Source organism: Eutrema salsugineum, unplaced genomic scaffold, assembly GCF_000478725.1.
Source record: "Eutrema salsugineum unplaced genomic scaffold, Eutsalg1_0 scaffold_7, whole genome shotgun sequence".
Taxonomy (NCBI): Eukaryota; Viridiplantae; Streptophyta; class Magnoliopsida; order Brassicales; family Brassicaceae; genus Eutrema; species Eutrema salsugineum.
In genome coordinates, this window is record NW_006256486.1 from 10,140,372 (window position 1) to 10,153,747 (window position 13,376).

A 13,376-nucleotide genomic window follows, 5' to 3' on the forward strand; every position below is an offset into this window, starting at 1 on the left:
TCAAAGACAAAACCTCTTGCTTTCAGAATCTTTGTCACTAGCCATCCATTGTGCAACTTAGTGAGCTTCTTTCTCTTGCCCTCACTCCAAGCAATGTCCTTGTATATCAGCATATGGCGTGCCAAGAATGCACCACCAGTGGGGATGTAGTGTGGGAGATGAAATTTTCTCTTGCTCTTCAAATAACTGATGAGAGGATGTAGACCCATACCCAGAAGTTCCATGTCAGCTAGATGCACCACACCATCATTGTGCTTGGTAAAGAACATTTGGCAAAGCACTTTGTGAGCATAGCGGATGGCTGGGTTTCTTATCCATGAACTCTTGCATCTTCCTCCTCTGAAGCTCCCAAAAGCAATTGTATCCCACAGGTCAGTAATCATGTGATCAGGGTATGTGAACTTCAGTGACTCATCCTGTGTAGGTCTTGAGAATGCAAAGATCTCATCCAATTCCTTGAAGCTCACATGGTATTGTGTACCATTGATTGTGAACTCTATATGCCCAAGACCATTTCCCTCCATGATACTCTGATCTCTTGGGCCATATCCACAAACTTGAAGGGATGCAAGGAACTCTTGTGTTACACCATCATGAGCCATTTCTTTCATCTCAAAGAATCCACCAAATCCCATGTTGTCAAAAATGAGCTTAACCTCTTCAAGAATCCCCATCTTTTTCACCAGCTCCATGTCAGGGAACTTGGTTTGCAGCACCTTTACATTCTTGAACATAGCAAAGTAGTCATCAAAAGTTGGTTCTTTGTCCTCAGGTTCCGACTTTCTTTTTGCTTTCTTAACCGGCTGCATTGGGATTTCAGGATCACTCTCTGTTTCTTCTTCATCCTCAGCCACAACCACCTCTTTTCCTGCCCTGCGAAAAACCTCAACCAGTGCCAGTTCTTTACCAGAAGTCTTTGAAGTAGAGGCCTTTGTTTTCTTTGGTGCAGCCACACTCTTTGCTTTCTTTTCAGCTGAATCCTTTGGCTTCCTCTGTTTCTTCTGTTTCTTGAAAACTTTATGCCCAAAAGGCATAATCTGATCCTCTGAAGCTCCAGCTTTCTCTTTTTTTGCTTTCTCTATGGCTGCTGTTCTTTTTGTTCCTCCCATCCTGCATTTTCTCAAATAGCTGTGAGCACCAAAACAAGAGAATAACAAAAGTTTTCCAAAAAATTCACCAAGCTCATTTTTACTAGAAAAGAATGTTTCTCAAGCTGGTTAAAAACTCAATAAACTCAAAGCAATGGCAAGAAGCAATGCACACAAAGAGTTCAGCTTGAAACACAATTTCTAAAAAAAATCGAGATACTTGGTGAATTTCAAGAAATTTTGAAAAAAAATTTCAAGAACAGGTTATTCACAAGCAAGATCCATGCATTTCCTATCCATTCTACTTGCACAATACTCACAAAATGATTCCAAGGTATCAAGAGGCCTATTAAAATCGATTCCATTTGTTTTCCTGTTCATGAACAGTACACTAAAGCATGGAAAAGGTGAGTTTTAACAGACTAAATACCTTGGAATCTTCAAGTTTCGAGTGAAAAACGAATGTGCAGCAAGAAACTAGACAGGATTACGAGTTCAATGCAGTTGGAATTTCTCAATTTGGTGCAAGAACGAGAGAGATATGAATGTTTAAAGCTCAAGAATGGTGAGAAAGGAGCAAACTCGCGAAGAAGAAGAGGGAGAGGTGGGGAGCAGCTGTCTTGGCGCATCCTTTGACCGGTCAACGTCCGTACGGTCAACTTTTTTTTTCAAAATTTGGTCGCGCCTGGTTGACCGTGGCACGTGACCGTGTCAAAGCCCATGTGTGTCTTTCTCTTTGCCGCGGCCTGGGTGCGTCCGTGTCGTCCGACCGTGTCAATGTCCGAATGTTGGTTTCTTTTCCAATCTGTGCCACGGTCACTCCTTCTTCCCGTGGCAAACCCCTCGTGGCAATCACCAAATATGTGTCCTTTTCTTCTTGCTTTGCCACGGCCTGGTCCTTTTCCCGTGGCAACTAAACTGTGGCAATCACCGAATGATGGCTCCTTTTCTCTTGCCTTTGCCACGGCCAGCTTGCGTTCCCGTGCCTTTAGGCCGTGTCAACACCCGAACCATGGTCATTTCTTTTTGCTTTTCCACGGTCTGGCTTCTTCTCGTGGCAATCTCAACCGTGTCAAAACCCGAGCCATGATCATTTCTTTTTGCTTTTTGCCACGGTCGCCCATGTTCCATGTCTTTTAACCGTGGCAAACACCGAACCATTACATCTTTTGCCACGGTCACCTTCTAAGCCCGTGATTCATCCTCGTGGCATAGCCAAAAAGCTTGCCACAGCCTGGTATCTGACCGTGGCTGGTGACCATGTCAAAGGCCGAGCATAAGTTTGTGCCCACTCATTCATTCCTTTTCAACTCTTGTTCACTTTCCAAGGGTCCACACTCAAATCTGTAACCTGTAGACACTAAACAAACCCATCAAAACATCCTAAAACATAAAAAAGAAAGAAATCAAAAGATCAAAAGCATATTTACAAAAGATAAGCTTGGGGTGTCTCCCAAGAGCACTTTGTTTAAAGTCTCTAAATTTGACTTTGGAAACCTGTTTAACAGGCTGGTGGTGGATCAAGAAGGGGAACTGATGTAGCTTCCTCCTTCCTTTGTGAAACCAGATAGTGCTTGATCCTTTGGCCATTTACCACAAACTGTTGGCCATTCTTTCCTTCTAAGACAATAGCACCATATGGTCTCACTTCAAGAACTTTAAAAGGTCCAGACCATCTAGACTTAAGTTTTCCAGGAAACAACTTAAGCCTAGAGTTGAACAGCAACACCAGATCACCATCCTTGAACTCCCTTTTCAGAATCTTTTGATCATGCAGAACCTTGGTCTTCTCCTTATAGATCTTTGAGCTCTCAAAAGCCTCAAGCCTAATCTCCTCAAGTTCATGGAGTTGCATGACCCTCTTCTCTTGAGCTGTCTTGATATCAAAGTTCAGCAACTTCACAGCCCACAAAGCCTTGTACTCCAGCTCAACAGGAAGGTGGCAGCTCTTCCCATATAGCAGATTGAAAGGTGATGTCCCAATAGGAGTTTTAAAGGCAGTCCTATAAGCAAGTGGTCTTTCACAAAAAGGGAAAAGAGACTAGAAATGGATCAAAAATTGTCTCCAAATTAGGTCTAAAAACTATATATAGATGCCTTGGACGAACCGGGTCAACCCAGAACAAACCGGGTACTGACCCGGTCTTGGTGGGTAAAGAAGGGGTTTGCCACGGTCTAGCAAGTTCTGGTCAGCCCATGGCAAGTGGCTGTGGCAAAGTCTTGTATCTTCGTGTTCTTGGATGAATCTTGGTGTCACGGTCTAGCAAGTCTGAGTCAACACTCGTGGCAAGTGGTCGTGTCAAACGCCGAATGTATGTAAAAGGTTGCCACGGTCAAGTCCTAGACCGTGGCATTCAGACCATGTCAATCGCCGAAGGTGTGTAAGATGTTGCCACGGTCAAGTCCTAGACCGTGGCATTCAAACCGTGTCAAGTGCCGAATGCTTGTAAAATCCTTCCTGGCCAAATGTTACTTTGCCACGGTCAAGTGTAGACCGTGGCATGAAGATCGTGTCAAACACTGAAGGATTGCAAATAAGTGCCACGGCCAAGTGTGGACCGTGGCATTCCATCGCGGCATGTTTCACTTAGCTCGCATCATTCAGGGCTGTTTGGACCACTTTGCATTCCGGAGAGTGTAACTTCTGAGATACTTGTCCGAATTGTGTGCTTCCGGTTTCAAAGGACAGAAGACTCATATATCTCCAAATTTGGTGAAGAAAGCTTTGGTACTTGGGAAGTGGAAGGTTTCTTGGAGGGCTCATCTTCGCAATGCAGTTACACGATCAGAGAAGGGCGTCTAGACATGTGTCCATTTCGGAGACCGTATCTTCCTGCTCATAGCTCCGAATTGAATGATCTTGGACGTTATCGAAATAGGACTCAAATGTCTCTGATTCCCATGAAGGCCCCTGAAACTGAATCGGCCTGGAAGTGCACCGTCCTTCGTGTTCTTCGGAGCTCATCGGCTTGATCCAAAACGGCAGCGAGACAGGAGTTTCTTCCGACGAGATTAACTTTCTGCTCACGCGTCCGAATTGAATGATTCCACTTGCTCTGGAACCGTGATCCAATCCTCTCCAACTTTGATGCAGCACCCGACAACTGAATCGGACCGGAAGGTTCCCCGGACAGGTGATTTCGGAAACGTTTCTGCACCCGGAGATTTTGGCCGAGAAATCCATTAGCCGGTACGTGTTTTGGCCGATAAAATCCACCAGCCGGTACGCGTTTTGGCCGAGAAAAACCTTCCTGGTGCGCGAGAATGGCCGATAACCTCCAAAAACCCAATTTTACCATTTTTTCAAGCTTTGATCACCATTCCACTTCCTGGATTCATCTTTCCAGCTCCAAATAGCTCCAAATGCACCTGATAAACACTCAAAACACGCGAAGACTCATTGGGACCTAATGCATCTCCTAAGTTCTAAAACAAACCCTAAGGACCTAAAATGCATGAAATAAAACATGATTTGGAATGAAATATGCAACCTAAACGATGCAAATTATGAACATATCACAAATAAAAATCCAAAAGTCTTCTCATAACTTTGAAGTTGATCAAAACTTGTCTCAAAAGAAACCAAACCTTGGTCCACGATTTTGATGAAGTAATCAATCCTGAAGTTTTCTTCGGCTGTTAGTATCACAGTTTCTCCATCTTTTTCAGGTTCTTCTTCAGGATATCGCTTTCTTTTACTAACAGATTTTGCTTTCACAGAAAACACATGATCAATATTCATAGATATAACAATTCTCTCAGCTTCTGCTTTTGCTTCTTGAAAGCCTATTTCTCTATAGTTTCTAAAAGAAGAAAAAAGTCCTTGCAATTGAGCAATAGCAATGTCAATGTCCATATCTTCTGACTGCAAATTTTTGCTTACTTTGTTCACAGCAAATAGAAGTTCATACCAGATGACCATTGATAACACCTGATTTTGACCACTTTTATGGATTATTTTTAATATCTTATGCAGGTGTTTTCTCCCAATTTTAAAGGTTTTTAAATGATTTTATGCTTTAGAATCTCAAAAGAGTTTTCAGGATATTTTGACAAAAGGAATGCGCACTTGGGAGCAAAAAGCATAACTTTGGATCAATTCAGACCGTCAGAAGTTTGGTAACAAATGGAGGCCTTCCTACCGTCTGATCATCTCCAAATTTTGACACAAGATAGAGGAGCCATCCAGATTTCCAATGCAAGTAGAATCAGAGAAATCCAACGGTTAGATCTCCAGATATGGTCGATACACTGAAGGCAAATCATCACAGTCAGAATCTCACCCGCGGCCAGAACATCATCCATCGGGGGTGCGAAATTTTAGACTGCGGGGAGCTCAATTCCGACCCTCAGAAGCCCATATCAAAGCCCAAGTCACTCCCGTCATTATTCCTGCAAGTCCTAAGCGTTCCCGAGGACTCAAGACACTATATAAACCCCTTTTAAGTCGTTTAGAAGGGTGTGCCACATTTTTCACCAGGAACCCTAGAAGAGAAGCTCGCCCAGAAGAGGAGCCACCGAGAGGGGCACCATCGGCCCTCCTTCTTCAACCTGTTCTTCGTTTCTAAACTCTGTCTATTTCAATTCTCTGCAATTTTAAATACTCTTGTGATGTTGAATTCAACTATGTCTGAGTAGTTTTCTAGTTGGGTTTTTAAGGGATTTTTCAAAGGGAATTTCATATCTTGATCTCATGCTTTATTCGATTTAGGGTTTAAAGTCTTCTAGGAGTCCTTCGTTCATTCTTGTTCCCTATGCTGTTTCTATTGCTAACCGCTTAGAAATTGATCTCAGTAATTGGAGCCACGAGAGTGCTGTATCGAATTACCAGACCTAGAAGTGATCGAGCGAAATCGATGTAGGAGACAAAAGCTACCTACAGAGAATCGTGAGCGTAGATGAATTCTGTTTTTAGTGCATGATCTTATTTGTAGCATGAGAGCGAGAGTTAATTGCTGTGTTGAGTGATTAGATGATTAGGGTGACGACAGTTGGCTAATCTTACATGTGTCTATTCTAGTTCGGGATCCTCACTAGTTGATTTTCTTTATCGATTTGTTTGTCTTTTGATCAATTCATGAATCCCTGCGAAAACCCTTTGAACCCAGCGCCTGTTTCTTATTGTTTTACAACTTGTCCATTTCGATTTACACTTAGATTTAGTGACACCAAAACCAAAAACCCCCATTTGCTTGTTCTGCTAGTCTTAAGTCTTGATTGATTCGCACTGAAAGCTCAAAATCTTTGTGGTTCGACCCCTAAGTACTACAGCGTACATCTGTGCACTTGCAGATATTTAGGGTTATAAATTTAAAAACGTGAAGCTAGAAGTAACCCTTGATTCTCTTAGCATCAATTTTTTGGTACCGTTGCCGGGGATTTTGATTCCTTTCGTTGCGAATCTCTGCTTAATTCGGTAGAACTTTTTCTAATTTTTGTTTTTCTTTGATTTTTCAGGTACTTTTTCGATGAGGGGTCAGGAACACATCCCTAATCCTCTCGCTGAAGAGGACCCTTTCCTAGATGGTGATCCATCATATGATGAGCTTAATGACCCAATCGATGATGGCAATGAATCGATTAGAGAACCAGAGTATGCCAAGAAGGGAGAACAGCTGATTGGAGAATGTGATACACACAAACTTTTCGCAGATAGGCGAGCAATTCGACCACCCTTACCTAAGGATGTCGACTCTGAAGCTAAGGTACAATACATTAGCTATATCAAAAAGTATAACGGTTTTTCTACTGAACACCCAATAGATCATATTGAAAATTTTGAAGAGCTGTGTTCAACCATAATGAAAAATACCGATTACCATATGTGTTTCCTTTTTCCATTCTCTCTAACTGGTATAGCTAGTAAATGGCTTAAAACTTTGCCACCTGCGTCCTTAAAGACATGGAAAGAGTGTAGAGAGGCTTTCCTAAGTCATTTTTACACCAGAGATCGTTCCAATCTATTAAGGGACAAGATCCAAAAATTTCAGCAGGAGGACACAGAAGACCTCTATGACGCCTGGAAAAGATTCAGAGATTACCAAAGAGATTGTCCACACCACGGTGTCTCGGAGGAGCGTCTGATGACCATCTTCTACCATGGAGTTAATGAAGAACTGAAGTTTTCTTTTGATACCTCTAGCAATGGAGACTTTTCCACTAGAACTGTAGATGAGGCTCACGCCTATATCACTAATATAGCTGGGAATATCAGAAATTGGAGACTTCTAGCCCAATCTACATGTCCAAAATTTGAGGAAAAAGAATCATCTGTTAGTAAAGAACACCTAGATCAAATTAGAGAAGGCATCTAGAAGATTCTTAGCATGATTGGTTCGATTCATAACTCTGATGAGGGAAACAATCATAGCAAGCCCTATATTGAGAAGATGAACAACCTTGAGGTGGAGAGGAACTTCCAAAATCAGGAGATGATGCAAACCGCTGATGTTGACCAGATTGAAGAAGCTGAGCAGAATCAACCCCACCAGGGGTGGAAGCCTTTCAACCACGGCAAAACCAACCTCCACCGCGGGTGGGAAGCTTTTGGCCGCGGCCAAGAGGAGTTTCACCGCGGGTCAGAGCATTTTGACAGCGGCCAGCCTGATTTCCAACCCTCTTTTCAACCTTCTTTCAAGCAAACCCAATCTGATCAACCCAATTCCATACTTCCTACTTATTATCCTTTTTCCAGGATTGAAAAACTAGAAAAAGAGGTTGAAAGACTCAAAAAGGAGATGGAGAGTCAATCAAAGAAGCATGAAGATGATATTAACAAGCTCTCCACCCTTTTTCTTCTTTAGATTAGTGATGAATCAAATGAGACAGATTCCTCTGTTAATGATCTTGATGAACCTTTTTCTGAAAGAATAAATGAATTGGAGACCTCTAATCACTTAAAAGCAATAACCCTCAGGAGAGGTTTAGCTTACAAGGAACCAGAATATCCAAAATATTTCGAAGAAGGAGAAAAAGGAGAAGTTTTGGCTAATAAAGAAGGGGATGCAGCAGTTGGGGAAGAAAGAGATAAGGAGAAGGAAAACGCCCCTCAAGAAATTGCTGAAGAAGAACCTATGCCTCCTCCTCTTACTTGTGTCTACAAGCCCAAACCACCATACCCACAAGCTTTGAAAGGACCAAAGAAGGAGAAAGAAAGGGCTAAGCTGAAAGAGATAATCGAGCAGTTAAATGTGAGGTTACCTTACATTGAAGCTTGTGCAATGATACCTTCTCTTAGGAAATACATGAAGGGTATTCTAACAAATTCTCTAGCATTAGAAGAAGGCGTTATGATGATAACTCATGAATGTAGTTCCATCTTGCAAAACCATGTCCCCCAAAAGAAAAAATATCCGAGAAGTTTTGTACTCTCTTGCACAATCAGGAATATGACTTTTGAACGTTGTCTATGTGATTTGGGATCAAGCATCAACATGATGCCCCTCTCAGTTCCAAAACGTTTAGGCTATCATACTTTCCAGCCCACAAAAATCTCACTGATTCTTGCCGATCGATCAGTCAGACGACCAGAAGAAGTCTTGGTTGATGTATCAGTCATGATTGGAGAAAACTGTATTCCGACTGATTTCGTAGTGCTTGAATTGGAAAGAGAACCAAAGGACCCTCTGATACTCGGTAGACCTTTCTTATCAACTGCAGGAGCAATAATCAATGTTCCGGAGGAAAGATAGACCTGCATATAGGGAGTTTGATGCAGTTCGATATGAACAAGAGTCTTGAGAAACTCACTTTAGATGGCGGGCTCTGTCAAGTTGATGAGCTTGATGTTGTTACTGAGGGAGTTTATGAAGAAATCCTTCTTGATGACCCTTTGAAAATCATCCTCACCACCACAAATGATGATCGCAACCTGCTCGAAGAAGTTTCAAAAGAGTGTGTGCAAATGCTTGATAAAGTCGAGGATTATGCAAAGCTTGTAAATTATCTAGACCTGAATGAGGAAACTCACATCCCTACTCCTCCAAAAGATACCTTGGCAGCTATAAACGACCCATGGAGCGAGCTCAAAGCTCCAAAAGTCGAGCTTAAACCTCTTCCTGATGGGCTCAAGTATGCTTTTCTTGGACCAAACTCAACTTACCCTGTCATCATAAATTCTGGCTTAAGTAGAGATGAAACTACTAAGCTGTTAAATGAGTTAAGGAAGTATAGGAAAGCCATAGGTTATTCTCTTGATGACATAAAAGGAATCTCCCCAGACCTCTGTATGCATAAGATAAATCTTGAGGACAATGCAAAGAATTCGATTGAGAGCCAAAGGAGGTTGAATCCAAACCTGATGGAAGTGGTAAAGAAGGAGATCATGAAACTTTTGGAAGCAGGAATCATATTCCCCATCTCAGACAGCACTTGGGTTAGTCCTGTGCATGTTGTCCCGAAGAATGGAGGAGTAACTGTTATAAAAAATGACAAGGATGAAATGATTGCTACAAGAACAGTGACGGGACATCGAATGTGCACTGACTACCAAAAACTGAATGCAGCAACTTGGAAAGATCATTTTCCTTTACCATTCATTGACCAAATGCTAGAAAGATTGGAAAATCACGAATATTACTGCTTTCTAGATGGTTATTCCGGATTTTTCCAAATTCCAATTAGACCGGAAGATCAAGAAAAGACGACATTCACCTGTCCATACGGAACTTTTGCCTATCGGCGAATGCCTTTTGGATTGTGTAATGCACCTGCAACCTTTCAGCGGTGCATGATGTCTATTTTTACTGATTTCATCGAATCATGGATGATTTCTTTGTCTATGGATCCTCATTCGACAGATGCTTGGCAAACTTAGGGAAAGTTTTGCAGCGCTGTGAAGATAAGTATCTTGTCCTTAACTGGGAAAAATGTCACTTCATGGTCCGCGAGGGAATTGTGCTTGGACATAAAATATCTGGAAAAGGTATTGAAGTTGACAAAGCTAAGATTAAAGTCATGACTAGCCTACAACCTCCAACTAGTGTGAAGGGAATCTGAAGTTTCCTTGGACATGCCGGATTCTATAGGCGATTCATAAAAAGCTTCTTGGAGATAGCCAGACCTCTCACACGTCTGCTCTGCAAGGAAACAAACTTTGAATTCGATGATGAGTGCTTGGCAGCATTTCATAAGATCAAAAACGCTCTTGTCTCCGCTCCAATTGTGCAACCACCTGATTGGGAACAACCGTTTGAAATCATGTGTGATGCAAGTGATTTTGCTGTTGGTGTTGTGCTTGGTCAGCGGAAAGAAAAGAAACTACACGCAATCTACTATACGAGTAGAACTTTGGATGAAGCTCAATGCAATTACGCGACTACGGAGAAGGAGCTTTTAGCCGTCGTTTTTGCATTTGAGAAGTTTCGATCTTATCTCGTAGGATCCAAGGTCATCGTCCATACTGACCTTGCTGCAATCAAGTATCTCATGTCTAAGAAAGATGTAAAACCGAGGTTGATCAGATGGATACTCCTCCTACAAGAATTTAATATTGAAATCCAAGATCGGAAAGGAGCAGATAACGGAGTAGCGGATCATCTTTCTAGAATTCGAGTGGAAGAAAAACTCCCTTTGAATGATAGTCTGCCAGAAGAAAATGTTTACGCTATGGAAACTATACCTATTACTGTGCAAGAAAAGCCATCCCAACCTCCTATACAGCAGACAGATGCTTTTGACACCCCATGGTTTAGGCATATAGTAGACATCGAACCTCCACAATTCTTTGGCTATAAAAAGAAGAAATTCTTAAAGGAAATCCGGCATTATTTATGGGACGAACCTTATCTCTATAGGAGATGTGTAGATGGTTTATTCAGAAGGTGTGTGGCTGAAGAAGAAGTAGAAGGAATATTGTTTGGTTGCCATAGTTCAGCATATGCAGGACATTTCACAACTTACAAAACGGTTTCGAAAGTTCTTCAAGCGGGATTTTGGTGGCCTACTATGTTCAAAGACACCCACGCCTACATCTCACACTGTGATTCATGCCAACGAATGGGCAACATCAGCAAGAGGAATGAGGTGCCTCAAAACTTCATTCTCGAAGTCGAAATCTTTGATGTATGGGAAATTGATTTTACGGGACCTTTCCCAACTTCTTTCGGAAACCAATACATCTTAGTAGCGGTAGACTATGTCTCTAAATGGGTAGAAGCAGTCGCCAGCCCGACTAATGATGCAAAAGTGGTTATAAAGCTGTTTAAATCAATCATTTTCCCTCGTTTTGGAGTTCCTCGAATTGTGATAAGCGATGGAGGATCCCATTTTATCAACAGAGTCTTCAAAAATCTGCTAAAAAAGAATTGAGTCACGCATAAAGTTGCATCTCCATATCACCCTCAGACAAGTGGACAGGTGGAAATCTCTAACAGAAAAATCAAATCGATTTTACAAAAGAAAACTGGCGTAAATCGCAAAGATTGGTCGGAAAAACTCGACAATGCACTTTGAGCCTATCGGACAGCATACAAAACTCCTTTAGGGACCACGCCGTTCAACCTTGTTTATGGAAAAGCATGCCACCTCCCTGTAGAGCTGGAGTATAAAGCACAATGGGCTATTAAGGAGATGAACCTGGACTTTAAAGCAGTTGGAGAAAGAAGAATGCTTCAAATGCACGAATTAGAAGAAATCTGCCATAATGCCTACGAAAGCTCCAAGATATACAAGGAGAAGACGAAAGCATATCACGATAGAAGGATTATACATCGGTCCTTTGCTCTAAATGACAGAGTTCTTCTTTTCAATTCTCGCCTTAAGCTATTTCCAGGAAAACTACGATCTAGATGGTCTGAACCTTTCACAGTGAAGGAAGTCAACCCGTATGGAGTACTCACTCTTTGGGGTAAGAAAGGAGATACATTTGTCGTCAACGGACAACGTGTAAAACCATACCTCGCAGAAGAAGAAGAAAGAGAAGCAATGCTCTTGGCAGACCCGCCGGACTAGAGCATCATCAAAGTCAAGCTAATGACTTTAAGCAAGTGCTTAGTGGGAGGCAACCCACTTGGTATTTTACTTATTCCCTTTGATTTGCCTTTTTCTATTTTTACTGCTTTGCTATTGTTTTCTATAATTTCAGGTTTTTAAGCGAAGAACGAATAAGAGGTGAACAGAAATCACGAACCAGAAAGCACATCACCAGGTAAGCATACCTAAACATTCCAAATTTAAGTCCATCATTATCCCATCCTCTCAAAGATTTGTCACACTGGGGGCAGTGTGATTTAAGTCTGGGGGAGGATGTTCATCCTTTACTAACGAAATTTGGTTTGTCTTTAGTGTGTGTTTCATAAAAAAGTTTTCAAAACGGTTTTCAAAACAGGAACACCGGAACAAAATCATAGGCTTCTAGACTTTACATGTTAGTTCTTTTGTACTAGACTAAGCGGTAGCTAGAGTACTTGCACTACGAACTCCCACCAGAGGATTTCTATTCATGGAGACCTTTTCCGCCAGGATACACTAGCTCATTCTACTTGAACATAATCTTGACATCTAACATTCTCATCATTGGTTTTAGGCAGGCATCATGATACACATCTACGATATCTTTTACATCATTATTACCACTCTTTGTTGTCCTATATGGCCAGTTCATCTTTAGCTGGTACCACATCTTTTACACAAACCTTTATGTTTAAACTTCGTGCATTCTCTCTTTAGTTTATATCGATAGATATGTGCAAAAATGCCGGAGAGGGAGGAACAACACGGTTTTCAGTCACTCAAGAGAAAGACTGAAGAAATTTGGGAAAGTGGAGTATCAAGAATCTATCAAGGCTCAATGGTGCCTCAAAAAGCTTGAACTTAAAGGTAAAATTCGTGCTTCCTAAGACTCTACATCAAAAGGCGGTTTCCCTTTTCAAAAAAATCAAAAAATCAAAAATCAAAAAAGAGAAAAGGAATGAAAGGAAAGGGAACCAAAAGCCTAAAGAGTCTAAGATGGCCGAAATTATTTGAAGCAAAGGCTACAAGTATTCAATTGTGAGCATTGGTTTTAAACCTGAACAAAAATCTAAGTATGGGGGAGTCATGAGGAGAACCTCAAGAAAGGAGATCAAGAATCTTAAGGCAAGAAGAATCTGACTGGAAACTGTGGGGGCATAAACAGTTCCATCCTCTCTTGCTGTTTTGCATAATGTTTTGTCTCTCCAGAAAAAGGTAACCCTAAACACTGAGAACCTCACCCCTTAAACAGCCATTTTGAACACCTAGCCTTGATTGCTTCACTAAAATCATTTTGATGAGAATCACTGGAATTTATAAATGAATGTTAAGAGCTAG